At 39.8% G+C, this 14,426-nt stretch overlaps 1 protein-coding gene across 12 annotated transcripts in view; it reads right to left on the bottom strand.

Annotated features, from left to right (window-relative positions):
- Positions 1–14,426, bottom strand: part of TENM4 (teneurin transmembrane protein 4) — a 592,138-nt gene that overhangs the window by 380,310 nt on the left and 197,402 nt on the right. For all 12 annotated transcript variants that reach the window (XM_039718527.1, XM_039718526.1, XM_039718530.1 and 9 more), the window contains one exon: positions 13,307–13,399. The gene's annotated coding sequence lies outside the window, so the exon portion shown is untranslated. The remainder of the gene's footprint in view (positions 1–13,306; positions 13,400–14,426) is intronic.

Genomic DNA, 14,426 nt, shown 5'->3' with positions numbered 1-14,426 from the left:
GAATCTCCTCTGGATGTAACTATATCTATATCCAAGGGATGTAGGAAATAGGACTAATTTCACAAGAAAACTGCCTCTTGCTAGTTTTCTAGACTCTTCTAATGTATAGAAAATAAAAAGTTGCACTTTTGTATTCAATTTAGCCATCCTGCTTTATTTGTTCACTGAAGATGAGAGGAACATTTAAAATTCCTTTTCTTTACGAAGTTTAAAAGAGACATTTAGGGGTTTTATATGTGAGATGTACTGCCGGAAGTAGGGACAAGCAGGGTGATCCCAGGCTGTAATTCATCTATTCATTATTTTACTGTATTGTGAAAAATGAAAATCCACTGTCTCTTGTAATCAGAGAGGGGTTAGTGAAATCCTACTAAAAATGGTTATACAATTTCTATGGAAAAGAAAAAGAAACAGGATGGTTTAGCTGGAAGGTACTGCTCTTGAATTGCTCTCCAATGTGTCACGTCTCAACCTCTGGACACATTTCTTTCCTCTTGTTTAGTTCCCAAGGGCTATGCAGCTGCTCTAAGAAAGAAGACACCACCATTCATGCAGGGGATGATAATCCTTCATCACTTCCACCTTTCCACCCTGACAACTGCTGACCATGGCAGGAGCAACACAGAAAGGAACTGCCTTTATTATATATAATTTTTTTAACATCAGTAGAAAAAAAAGCCTTCCACCTGCTATTGTGCAGCTGAGTTTCTAATCTCTGGTGCCAGCATGACTGCTGGGAGACGACCCTCAAGCAAGGGGAAGCAGGGTTAGGCACGCACAGGGCAGGACGGTTGTGCTGATGTGATGTGACACTCATGTCTCTAAAGCACCCAGTAAAGATATCCCCAGTTGTTAATTGCTGGGCAAAATTCATTATTTCCCCCATGGGCAGCAACTCTGCATACAGCATGCTGGCATAGAAACTAAGATCAAAATTATTTCACTTGCTTTTCCTATGGAAATACAGAGTATTCAACTTTTATTTTTAGACTTTTATTTTTGTTTTTAATGATCAGCTATAAGGTGGTGGCAATTAATCCCAAAGGACAACTCCACATATCATTGTTGGCTCCAGGTATTGGACTGATAAAAGAAACAGAGTATGAGAATATGGAGCCATTGATAAACTGATAATGAGTGCTGCTTATTAGGTGCTTTCCCATGTGTTTTCTTTGATTTAGAGTCCAGGCCTTAAATAGCAATTTGTTCACTTTATCAACAAAACCGTTTGCAAGGCCTTTTGCAGACCAAGTAGGTGAATGCTTCCAGATCACTCTGCAGTTATTATTTTTCTGGTCAGAACTCATTCATTTGCAGAAAATTTGGGTCACAACCAGAGAAAAGTCACATTCAATTTATGCACAAATCCAGGCATTGAATGGACTCAGAAGGTGCTGAACATGCACCAGGTTTTTATGATTATCAGGGGCCTCTGCTCTCTTGACAGCTAAACCTGAAATATTCTGAGAGCCAGCATGGGTGACAGAGGAAGGGATGGTAGGAGCTGAATGTCTGGGTACCAAAAGCAAAGGTAAAGAGCCAGTGTCATAGGCTGTCAGTGCTGAGATAATTTTGCAGCTGAAAGCAGTGACTTAGGCGCTTACTTTCAGACATCAGCTGGAAAATAACCTTAGTTTTCTTATTTGTCTTCCTCTAGAGGACCATGATGCCTTTGGGTTGCTAATGTTTTTGGATGCTCCAGGCTTCTTAGGAAATATGAGCTACTCAAGCAGCAGTGGAAATGCGGTGAGCACAGGTGCACTCTGCACTATACAATATGTATTTCATCCATATAGGATGCTAATGCCAGTTTAGAGAGGAAAAGGAAGTCCTCAGCAGATATTTTTGTGAATTAGCAAAGATTATAAGGGTATAGCAGAGTTTAAAGAATTCCAAATGAGGAATCAAACCAAAATTTTTTTGGTTATAAAAATCCCCATGAATTTTAATGGGAATGAAAGTGTGAAGGCTATCCTTTGACTTAATTATACAATTGTTCATTATTTATGTAATATTCTGACCTACCGAAACCTTTTATTTGCACATGTAGTTCTTCACTTAAAAGAGTGATTTTCTTCAGCATGTGTTTTACAGCACTTCCAACATAAGTCCATTTTAAAAATTGGTGCATCCATACATGACAAACAAGGTATTGGGAGGGACTCAGAGGATAAGTTAATGCATCTATTCGTACAGCACCCTCAGGATGGTTTAATGGTTATGGATGAGGATAGATGTTCCCAATGTTAGGATATGCCATGGTGAAGCCATGTCTAGTCCAGAAAAATTTTGGTGATGGATAAAGTTTTTGGATAGGATAGAGTTAAGCTTATCCATGGCAACTGGTATGGTGTTATGCTTGTCTTCCCAAGATACCATTACATCTGATGGAACCCTCACTTCTCAGGGACAGCCAAACATCTGATGGAAGTAGTGCATGGATTTCTTATTTTGTTTTGCTTTGCCTGTTAAATTATCTTTATCTGAACTCATGAGCTTTTACAGTTTTACTCTTTCAATTGTCTCTTCCATCCCACATGGGGAAGTGAGTCAGCAGTTGTGTAAGGTTTAGCTGCCTAGCAGAGCTAAACAACAACAATGGGTTAACCTTGAAAATGGCATGACTCAAAGTAACAGTAATGTCCACTTTGAAAAACCATAAGGATACAGAACTTTATCTTATGGCCAGGCACACAGTCACTTTCAAAGCGAAGGGATTTTAGCCCTCTCCTCCAGTGAGCATAACCCATGACACTTGCCCTCTAGTGTCCTTACCAGCACCTGCCTACAAGTATATTCCTATTATTGGTTACAGTAATAAGCGTTCCTTTAAGTTATTATTATATATATATGTAGGCATAGATCTGCTGAAAGGAAGGAGTCCAAACTATTGCAATGTGACCAGAATAAACTCTGGGATGTTTCAATTTACTTCCTTAAAATGCTTCCTCTGTGACACCGTAAGATGACAAATCTCCCTCAGACGACACTCCCCACTTGCAAAATAGAAATAACGTTTCTTAATAAACACACTTTCCTATCAATTTCCTTTTATCTAGAATAAAAACATTTAGGGATAGGGAGTCTAGTACTTGAGGCAAAAGTTCTCACACTAACTCACTCTACCAGACAGTTTTATAAAAAAATTGCTAAGTAATTATGGTGTAAGAAATATATGACAGAAGCATCCCTAGATGCTAGATATCCCTAGATGCTCCTGTTTCCAAGAAATTTGGCTACTGAAAACTTTCAGAAATATAAAAATACATTTAAATCCACAAGAATGATACTCAATTTGAGTTTTGACAGAGGGTTTTAGGTATAGTTTTAGCAAAATCTTTTTTCCACATCAGATAAAGTCCCTGAGAATTCACTCCTATCTCCACACTGATATAACTACAAAATGCTATACACGAAGCACTTCAACATCATTAACTGGTGTGCAGTGTTGATTTTTATGTTGCAAATTTGATTGAAAACAGAAGTTTATCAGTGAAATGCTGAAATAGCCTTGAATATGGGGAAGTGAATGAGTATAATTGCTGATGGGTTCTTTTTATTATCAAGGAGTCTTGATTATAGCTTCATAGACTTAAATTATGGCAAATCAAGGACAAGATCAATTTACTATCTAAGCAAATATTTATATGAAGCTGGAGATTGGCATATATTGATCCGTTTATAAGGACCATAATTCTTTCTGCAAAATGCATTGGCATTGAGCAGTGCTCTTTTCTCTATGTGCTTCCTTTTTCAGCAAGGAGCTGAAAGTCATGAAGAAAATACAATTTGGCAAGTCAGAGGGCTCATCCCAGTCAAATGCAGCTGCAAACCCAAATCACTTGTTATGGACAGCCCTTTAGACGGAGACTGATTAATGCCGGGTTGTGCATTGTAGAAAAATTGATAACCAGTTCTAGTAGTAAGTTAGAAATCCTGCTTGAAGGAAAAGAAAGTGCTCAGAGCATCTAAATTGTCAAGCTGGCAAGTATTGATGGGTAACATCAGCCAGGGCAGACCATCAGCTGCAACATCCCAAGTCTCCCTGCATTTGTAAGAGGTCACTTCAAAATAAAGTAGAGGAGCGTTCCTAACTTGTGGAATGAAGAAGGATCCCTGTGAAATGATGACCATTCCCAACAAAGGCTGCTTTTGTTGGAGGAAAAGGCAAGTGTGGGGGCAGGGAAGAGAAGAGGCTGGATTATCTTTTGTTGCATTTGACAGTTGAAAAGGCCCTGGTGAATAATTACCCTTAAAACTAACAAACAAGGATAAAGAAAAAAAATGCATAAAAAGAGAAGAAAAAACCCCTTGACCTCTCCCCAGACACAATAGCTCCCTTTGAAATAAAAACAAAATAAAAATAACTCATAGGAGAAAAAAAACTTAATTTGACTTTCCTTTCTACCTTTGGCGAGTGTACACACACATCCCCATATATATACATATATATATATATATATATATATACAATTGGCAGTCTCCCCCATCACAGTCATCTTAAACTTTTCTAGACTTGATCCATTCAGCAGCAAAGCTTATGCAAAACACAATTTAAAAAAAAATCAAGGGAAACTCCAGCAGCAAAAAGAGCACCCTTGGTTGAAGGCCCTATTGGTTTAGCCACAAAAGAACGATTCCTGGTGAGAGCAGTTGTCACCTGTTTTGCATACTCCTTATTTTGCTCTTAATTGGCATTATATGGAAACTTATCTACAAGGCCATGGGAACCAAAAAGCATCCCTTACCCCCTCCTTCTTTGAACAAGCAGAACACAATTAAAGCACAATTATCTCTCTTCTATTAGCATCCTCCAGCAACAGAGACACACAGATAGGAGAAGCATTGTTAGTCTGAGAGCAGCCACCTTTTCTTATGAAAATTTTTGTAAAGGTCATAAAGAAAATAAAGGAGACGCAAGTGGTCCAGGCTTTGGTGAGCTGAAGGGCAGTGGTTTTTAAAAAATATTTGATCTGGATTTCCAGATGATTTTCTAAATACATTCATTTTCACCAGGGAGTAACTGACCTAAGACTCAAAATGCACTCATAGTGTTTGGAGGCAAGCCTGGAAAAATAAAGGAGATGGCCAAAGAACAAGAAAAAAATAGACACAGGTGTCTTCCCAGAAAGTCCAAGCTGTCCCAGAAAGCCGTGAAATTGACAATTCCTCTGGCAGGACTATGAAAAAACATCGCAGGGGAAAACAAACAACCATTTTTCAAACTGAAGCCCAGAGTCAAGTCCTAAATCCACATCCTGCTGCTTAATATTGCAAAGCTACAGCCTACATCCTGAATCCCTGGCATGGATGATCAGCACTCCAAGATGATCATGACTTGGAAAGGGTTCCAGTGACATGATTTGTGGGTTTTTTGGACACAATCTTTGAGGTGTCCTTGGAGAATGAACACCCACCACTGTTCTTAGTTACATATGTGCCTGGCTGTGACAGACTTTGAAGATAGCTCTGCATACCTTCCTTATCAGAAGCCATCCCCAAGTTGGCAAACATTAGCACTACCACTCATCCTGTCTCACCAGCAGCTACTAAGAATATGTATGTGTCAGGAAACATCATGCATTTCATCACTTCAGCAAGTCATGCCATCACAAAGCAATTTGTGTCCCAGTTGATTCCCTCAGTTTTCCTCCTGGATGACAACTACATACAAGCTTTAAAATACTGACCAAGGAAACAAACAAGCTCACTTATTTTTCTTATTTTTTTTTCCTTTGGGATATTCCTCTGCTGTATTTCCAACATTTAAGAGGTCTAGTTCACATATTTAGTTGAAGAAGAATGCAGTATATCTAGGCAGAAAGACAAATTCTCCTCTTAGAGGTGCCTGTCTGCTGCCCCAAGGTCTTGCCAGCAAATTTCAGTGCCAACATTTTTAGGAATTTCAGTTTTACACTCATTGCATGTACTTAAAAATTGATTTAATATCCCAAACAAGTTAACAGAATAATGCCGGGGAGGATGGTTTTTAGGATGCCATTAATTATTTGTCCCCTACAGCACATCTCCTGCTTTCTTCTCTGGAGAGCTCAATGCTGCAGCTACGCAGTTCTCCTGTCCAAAGAGAAAACTGTGTCATTGCACATGTGCTGTTTGGTTTTGTCATGGCACATTTGGTTTTTGCTTTTACCATGGCTGGCCAGTGCAGTGAGAAAGAGAGTTCCTCCTACAAGAGCCAGTGGAACAGAGGTGGCTGTTGTAGACTCCCTACATAAACAAGGCAATTGAAAACAGGAAAAACAGCTCTGCCAGTGGATTTATTCCCAGATTAAATGGAACTTCTGCTAGTTGGGCAAGTGTGCTAACAGATCACCAAGGAATGGTAAGGAATTGGTTAAAGAGGTCAAAAGATCAAACAACAGGCAACAATGTGAAAATTATACCATTGCATTAAACTACAAAAATAAAAAACATTCCCCTGTGCCCTACTACCATATAATACCCAAAGGCTGCTCTGAGAGCAGTGGAGCAGGATGAGCAAATCCCTGTCTTGCAGCACAAACATGAAACCTGCAGGGAGACAGCTGCAGTGGAAAGGACTGAAATTAATGTCAAGCAATAGATGAGATTCCAGTAGAGATTTTGATGAGATTTATTGATGAAAATGTTTTCCCTGGCAAATGTCACATCATTAAAACTTTTAAAAACACATGGATTAGAATTAAGAAAATAAAGAGAAACTAAAAAACACTGTCCTGATAAATGGCAGCTTGAAACTCAGTCCTCAGGCTCTCAGGGTCAAAGATGGTCTTCTTTGTAAGGAAGTGTGCAGAAATGCTAAAATGTCCTTTCAGGTCCTTTCACCTCATCAGGTCCATCACTTATGACTCCACAGCACATGTTTTATGGACAGTAAGGATGTTTTGCCAACATCTTTCAGGGCGTGGCTGAGTCTTACTGGGAACAGCTCTTGGAGCAAATTCTGCATCTGAGCACTTCCCAGCAGAGCCACATCATTTATACACAGTCTAATATGGGTGAATTAAGACCCTGTAAATATAAACAGTGTATTTGGCATTTGCCTGTTGAAGAAGCTCCTTGGGGAGCCTCTTCTGTGCCATCCCTAATGGGACAGCCAGAAGAATTATTCCTTAATGCCTGGTGATTACACATGAAAGTGCCAGTTCCCTGGCACAGACAGCAAAAAGTGAGAATTTCAGGTGAATTGTGTGTTTACCTCAAACAGGACAGCAACTCTGCATGAGGTTGGCCAAGCTAATTTTTATTTTCTGAAAAGGACTGAATGGTCTGTAGGTCTGAGTGCATGCCTCAGGCATGCACCCGCCTGCCCCTCCCCATAAGTACATTGCGTTTAGCAATCCTTGAAGAAAACAAATTGTTTTCATCATGCAGGGTGAACAATCCTCCTCGAGCCAGATGTCCAGCTCAGAAAAACGTTTGTCCAGCCTTTGGATTCTTTGTACTTGGGCTGCTGCTCTCATCAGCACTTTTATTTTTTGGTCCAGCTAGATTTGGAAGATCCTTGTGAACATGGTTGCATGGAACTTGTCCTTTCTGAGCTGGCCTGTAATTCAGAGGTGCTGATTTCTTTATTAAAACCCAGTGTAGTTATCTTTACCATCAATGCCATGTTAGGTTAAAATACTGGCAATATACCAACAGTGTAAGGGTTACCTACATACATATTGTTTTTATATATTGCTAATATTACTAGCACTACATGTGTTCAGGATGGTAGTTTCAGCTCAGTCAGATTAGTCCCTTTCTGCTAACAGGTTAAGTCTGATAAAATAAAGAACTTATGTCTCTGCCTCAACCAGGTAAGAGCTGTGTCTGCTTGGCATACAACACAAGAAAATAAACTATTCAAAAATTAGCAATAGAGCAAAAAAAGAGACTGCTCTACTTCTAAGGCACTAAACCTTAACAAATTGATGACTTTCCATTATTACAAGAGGTAACACTAAAATAGAATTGGGGAAGAATCTCACCTGTGGAAGTACATTTTAAATTGTCTTCTGTATTTAAGCCTGTCCTTCAATTTAGGACTTAACAGGACTCCTTACAGGAGCTAAACACATGCTAAACAGTTTTGCAGCAACAGTACTCAAGGGTGCTTTCTCATACCAGGTGAAGACAGATCCTGTAACTCACTTTCAATCATTTTTCCATACTTCAGTTGTTTGGATTATCCTGTTGCATGAAAAATGAATGCCCCTACTACCTTTGTTGTTTGTTTTGCCTGACAAGATTCAGGGGCTTCTTAACCCTGGTGAGAATGCATACAAAATACAAGCTTCCCCAGCAGCAGAGTTGAGGATAGTCAGACACAGTTGCAAAATTAGCATTAAAATGAGACTAAAAAGCTCTGCTTTTTCACACAGAAACATTTCATGCTCTCCTGCAAAATGAAAAGGAAGTTTATGTGCCCGAAAGCAAATTTTGCTCCCTCACCCCACCGTCACCTGTGGAGTGTCCATGTCTAATGAGAATCTGTAAATTAAAACAAGCCTAGATTGGGACAGATGGAACTTTGAAAGCTTTGCCATGAACAAAATGAGTTTAACTCAGCTATCATGAGTGAGCAAAAGCATCTTTCAGGGCCTAACTGGGCTACAAGAGTGTTGGAAAGGGTGTGTTTTGACAAGGGTGTGGAGGGCCAGGACAAGGGGAAATCGTTCAGGCTGATAGAGGGCAGGATGAGATTCAGTATCAGGAAGAAATTCATTATGAGAGTAGTGAGGCACTGGCAGAGGTTGTGAAGATGTGACTCCATCCCTGGAGATGTTCAAGACCAGGTTGGATGGGGCTTTGAGCCACTTGGTGTAGGGGAAGGTGTCCCAACCCATGGTACAGGGTTGAAACTAGACAGTCTTCCTTGTCCCTTCCAATCCAAACCATTCTGTTAGTCTATGATTTTATGGTTTTATGAAAAGAAAACTCGGTTGAAAATCCCTGGATGCATACTTGTCTTGACTCCTCAATAAGTTAGCTTTCCGTACCATGGCTGTGGGTGACAAACAAGGGCTTGCTCACAGTCCTCAGGGGTGGCATGTGGCACCACGGGCTGTGCTGCTCAGTCAGGGCTGCAAAGTAAGGGGTGTCAAAGAGCTTTGGCCATGGCACAGTGGGGTTCTGCCCAGCTCCAGGACAATGCCACAGTGCTGTAGGAGCAACAGATCTGCTGCAAGGGGAAGATATGCAGGCATGGAGAGGGAACTGAGGATGCACAGCTCGCACTGAGGCATTCGTGCTGTTTGCAGTCACTGGCTGTGACAGCAGCACACACAAGCTGTGTGGGCCTCGTGCATGGCACTGTTAGATAGGTCTATAAAGTACATTATGAGATCATCCAGAGATACACAAAGCATCCCTGAGTGAAACTCTGTAAGATAATAAAAGCAGCAAAACTGTGCCAGAACATTGGGATGGCTCAGCCAGTTCATGGAGGTGGGGGATATGGCTAAAAGCTATTGCACTTGCAGGCTGTGGGTTAAGCCTATGTCATTATGCTCTCCACACAGCACGTGGTTTTCAGAAGGAAAATGCTATAATATTTTGGTGTATTTGTTAAACCTGCAAGGAGATGAGCAATAAGTATCCCTATTTCTGTGAGATACACTATATCTGCAGCTAATGGTGGTTCCACTGCTATGAAGTTACCTCTTTTTCCAAACAGTGTAATGATAGGATTTTTGTTATTTCTTTGCTGTTGTGTATCAGTTCTTTGGAGGGTGTGAGATCACATCTCCTGCATGTCACAACAGGAAGAAAAAAATTGGGCTGAAAATAGATTTCTGCAGCAAAGCAAAAGAAAAGCAAAATCTGATGTTTTAAAGAAATACATCTGCAATTCACTAGCAAATCTAAACAGGGAGAAAATGATTGACAGACACTGTACAAACAGTTCTTGTAATAAATGTTTGAGTTTATACTGGTTTCTATAGCCAGCCCCCACCTGTGGCATACTCCACAGCCAAGAAGTTAATTACAGCCTTCCTGTTGTTTTCCAGTTCCTCCTCTGCTAAATAATGGGAGGAGAAAGGTTTATGGAAACTGATGCACTTGACAGCAAAAATAAAATAACTAACTAACTGACTAACTAACTAACTAACTAACTAATTAATCTAGTAGTCTCCATGACAAGGCTCTTCTATCATACCTCCAGTACCTTGAGCCAAACTTCAAGGGTTTTTCAAGAAAAATTATGATCTGGCACCCCAGAGAAAAAGAGATAAGTATCAATGCTTAATTAACACTGCATGACATTGATTTGAATAAACAGAACCTTTTAGAAGGATGTCCTTCTATATTGCGGGTTGAAACAAGATGCCTTGTGGGAAGAATGAGAAGCTCCCTAGTATTATGTAACATCTCTATGGTTATAGCACCTGGAGGCTTTGAGTGTATCATGAGCCCAACGTGTTAGATGCTGTATAAATATACAGTTGCTAAAGATGCTTATCTTGGATTTGTAGTGTAAACAATAAGATATGTCACACAGTTCTGGTGACAGGTTGATCAAGGCTAAGAAGACAGAGAACTCAAGGAAATTTGAAAACATACACATTGTTTAGCAGTTTCTAATTAGTTTGGACGAGGGGGTTTTTATAAAAAAACTTATTCCCAAAACTTTATCAATATAAAGTGCTTGCAAAAGTTTCCACAGACATAAGAGTTGCCTTATGGTGCTTAACAGGAAAATAGAAAGTAAAAGACTACACAGGTTGCAGCAGAATAGCATGACAGCCAACAACAATCAGTGTTTTCAAGCTGGGTACCAAATGCCAACTACCTAATGCCATCTTTCCTCACCTGAGTAAGAGCAGTCTGATCAGCAATGAGCCACAGTTTCCACTGAGAGATGCAAGAGGACAGCAGCTCCAAAAATCATCCTGTTTCCAGATCAATGTTGGCGGCTCCTGAGAAACACTCTCTATACCCTGAGGCATATTGTTACTTTTAATGAGACAGTAAACTAACAGACCCTGTTATTTGTACTGTGCATATTCATCTTGTGTGTGCATTGAAGAGGGACACAAAGGTGTTTAGAGGGCTGGAGACCTTCTCCTGTGGAGACAGGCTGAAGGAGTTGGGGTTGTTCTGCCTGGAGAAGAGAAGGCTACAGGGAGACCTGAGAGCCCCTTCCAGAACCTAAAGGGGGCTACAAGAGAGCTGGAAGAGGAACTTTTTACAATGGAGGGGCAGGACAGGAGGGAATGGCTTCAGACTGGCAAAGGTCAGGTTTAAGCTGGGAATTAGGAAAAAATTATTTCCTGTGAGAGTGGTGAGGCACAGACACAAGCTGCCTGGAGAAGCTGTGACTCCTTCATCACTGGAAGCATTCAAGGCCAGATTGGATGGGGCTTTGAGCAACTTGGTCTAGCGAAAAGCGTCCTTGCCCATGGAAGGGGGTTTGGAATGAGATGGGCTTTGAGGTCCTTTCCAACCCCAAACATTCTATAATTCCAAGACTTCGCAGATAGTATTGGACCAGCTAGCATGGCATACCTGGGAAGAAGCTCTGGACAGACCCTTTGGGAGGAAAATGTGCCTCATAGCTGGCATGACTGACTCCAATACCCAGTTGAACATAACTGGGGAAAAATTCTGTGATTCCACAGGAAACAACTGATTTGGATTCTCTTATTGACTTTTTGACCTTATGTAACTACTCAGATCTCCGGATAGCCAAAAGGTTATCAAATGCATCAGGGTTGTAAAAAACCTGCATTTTGCAATGAGTAGCATTTTGTAATAAAAAAGTCTTCAGATTACATTGACAAGTAAGAATTCACCTTCAGTAAAAACTATTTAGACATGTCCTCTGAAATTCTTGTCTCTTAATAGAGAGCTTATCAAGTACAGAGAGTCCCAGTAATTTGAGAAGTTTCACTTTAGAGATTTCCTCTTTTTTTCCTTACTTCACTCAGTTTTCTGTCACCTCATTATACTGTTACCACTTACTATTAAACCTTGACTTTGAAAACACTTTTTGTCTTTTTTTCTTTTTCTTTTTCTCTTTTTCTTTCTCTTCATTTTTTTATGCCTAGTCATTATCTTGCAGCGAGATCTTTCTCAGGGGTTAACTTTTTGAACTCTTGCTACAGACACAACATTTCAGCTCACACCACCCCTAATACTTCCCTGCCCATGGCAAGGGGGGATCGGAATTAAATTATATTTATGGTTTCTTCCAACCCAAACCTTCCTATGATTCTAAGATTATGGGGGGGAAAAGCAATTTAATTCCTTACAGGAGTATATCGTTTCTCCCTAAGGAGTAAAGAACAAAGTCCAGGACATGGCTCATAGGCAAAATTTTCTTCTTTCTTATGCCAGTAGCTGTGTAGTGCTGGTGATTAAAGCACTGGTGCTCACTAATCACTTTAATTTTGTCTTGCAAGTACACATAATTCTGCATCAATTTCATTTAAATATCACTTTATATTCATGGCTTTGACTTTTAGAACTCCTCCTACTGTACTTGTAGTTTTAATATTAACAGACATTTCTTTCTTTCCATTCATCACTCATGTCAAGACTTCCCAGGCTGAGGTGAACATTTGCTGCTTCGTTATATGGCAGGAGCCACAGGTGCCCCAGCCCTTCAGTTCTAGGTGAAAAGTTCTTAAAGATCATCCCTCAGCAACATTCTCTAAGAAAGTGTGTTTTCATTTGAAAGGTGACTAGACAATCTCCAGTGGTCCCTGCCAACATCAAATATTCCACAATTCTTTGATTCATGCTTCTGCTTCACTACCATTTCCTTGTAATGGTCTGTATATTGAGTAGTCCCAGTGTTGCTTGAGATGTCCCAGCAATGATCTCCAAGCGATCTTTTGTATTTTCTTTCATGCTGCTCTCCATAAAGACATATAAAATTACCTTGTTTGTGACTTTCTTCCTCTGTAGCAACATCTAAAATTCTCTGACAAGGACTAGGTTGCAGGTGTGCTATTAACATTACCTGTCATACTGACCAGCACTTTCTTATCACATCCATGCGTCTCCTCTGTCTGTCACTATCCACAGCTTCTTGATTTCTACTAAGATGTAAGTAATTTCATGCAGAGAATGTCTATGTTTCTAGGATACCTGGCACAGCAGAAATGAATCCATGACTGAGACTGTGATGCAAATTATCCTTGTCAGCTAATAAAAATAGACACTGGTCAATAATAGACAGGTTCTAGAGGGATTAGTGAAATTCCTTATGACTCCAATTAGAGAAATCTCCTCAAGAAACATTACAAATATAATAATTTTATTTTAAACAACAAAACATGATTAAAATATCTCAAGTACTGGAATTAGTACTCACTTTTGGTAGTTGCTTTAGAAATATCTAGGAACAATCCATCAAATGCTTCTTGAAGGATACTGTTTTAACCTAGATGTGTTATTCTCAGTCTACCTGAAAAATACACAGACAGAAAAAAATCAGTGCTTTGTTCATTGATTTTTAACTTATTTGCTATACAAAAATAAATTTAAACAACTACTTACTGTTATAGGGGGTATCTAAAACAGTAATCTATACATACGTGGTACCTGCTGTAATATCACAGCAGCACTACTAGGGTATGCTTAGTCATCTCATAGAGAAAAATGCATTCGTTAAATACAAACTAAGATTTTCTGTACAGCACACAGAATTAGATGCCTGTCCCTCACCAGCTGTGCAAACACCCATCCCTTTGCCAAAGGAGTAATTCATCAATTCCTGTACTGGAAGTTCAAGGGTTTCCAGTTAACACAGCAATTGTTTCTTTATTCGTCTGTGTTTTCGCAAGCTTCAGAAAGTAAAAATAAAAAAGATTTCTTTTTTTATTTATGTGGTTATCCCAAATATCTCCTTTCTTAAGTCTTCTTCCTTTCCTAGAGAGAAATGGCTGAGATCTTCCAGAGATGCCTCTTGCTGTTTCCACTCACATCAGTAAACTATATTCTATCTGAGTTCCGTGTGGCATTGAAGAGTCCAAATTTAATGATGCATGTGTCACAAACCTATTACACTACAAGTAGGAGGTTGAAAGAAAGTGTATGGGAGCACTGGGGCTCCTCTTCTGCCTCTCATTAGCTTTCTTTGTCCCAGGGAGACCATGTCCCATACAGACTGGAAAGGTAGAGAACACAGTAAGAGGGTGTGTGTAGTTCCAGTGGAAACCACATTTTCCATACCCATCAGCTCTCCCAGGTTACCCACTTCATTAGATGCACATCTATTTTACATTCACTCTGGTGCACAAGGTCTTGCAGAATTGGAAAAAAAAAAATTAGAAGGCTGAGTGATACGGTAGCCTAGTGTTAGAGAAGTGGGATTCCATGTCTTTCTTTGACAACTTCTTTCTGCATATATGGTCCAAAATTGCACTGACCTTTCAATCTTGCCAATTGCAAATTAATTTTGAATCCAAGCTGTCTACTGAAAAGGTGCAAAG

The sequence above is a fragment of the Passer montanus genome, unplaced genomic scaffold (assembly GCF_014805655.1).
Source record: "Passer montanus isolate IOZ18808 unplaced genomic scaffold, ASM1480565v1 scaffold4, whole genome shotgun sequence".
In the NCBI taxonomy this organism is placed as follows: domain Eukaryota; kingdom Metazoa; phylum Chordata; class Aves; order Passeriformes; family Passeridae; genus Passer; species Passer montanus.
The sequence above is the reverse complement of the archived record's forward strand: the minus strand, read 5'-3'. Positions and strand labels throughout refer to the sequence as shown.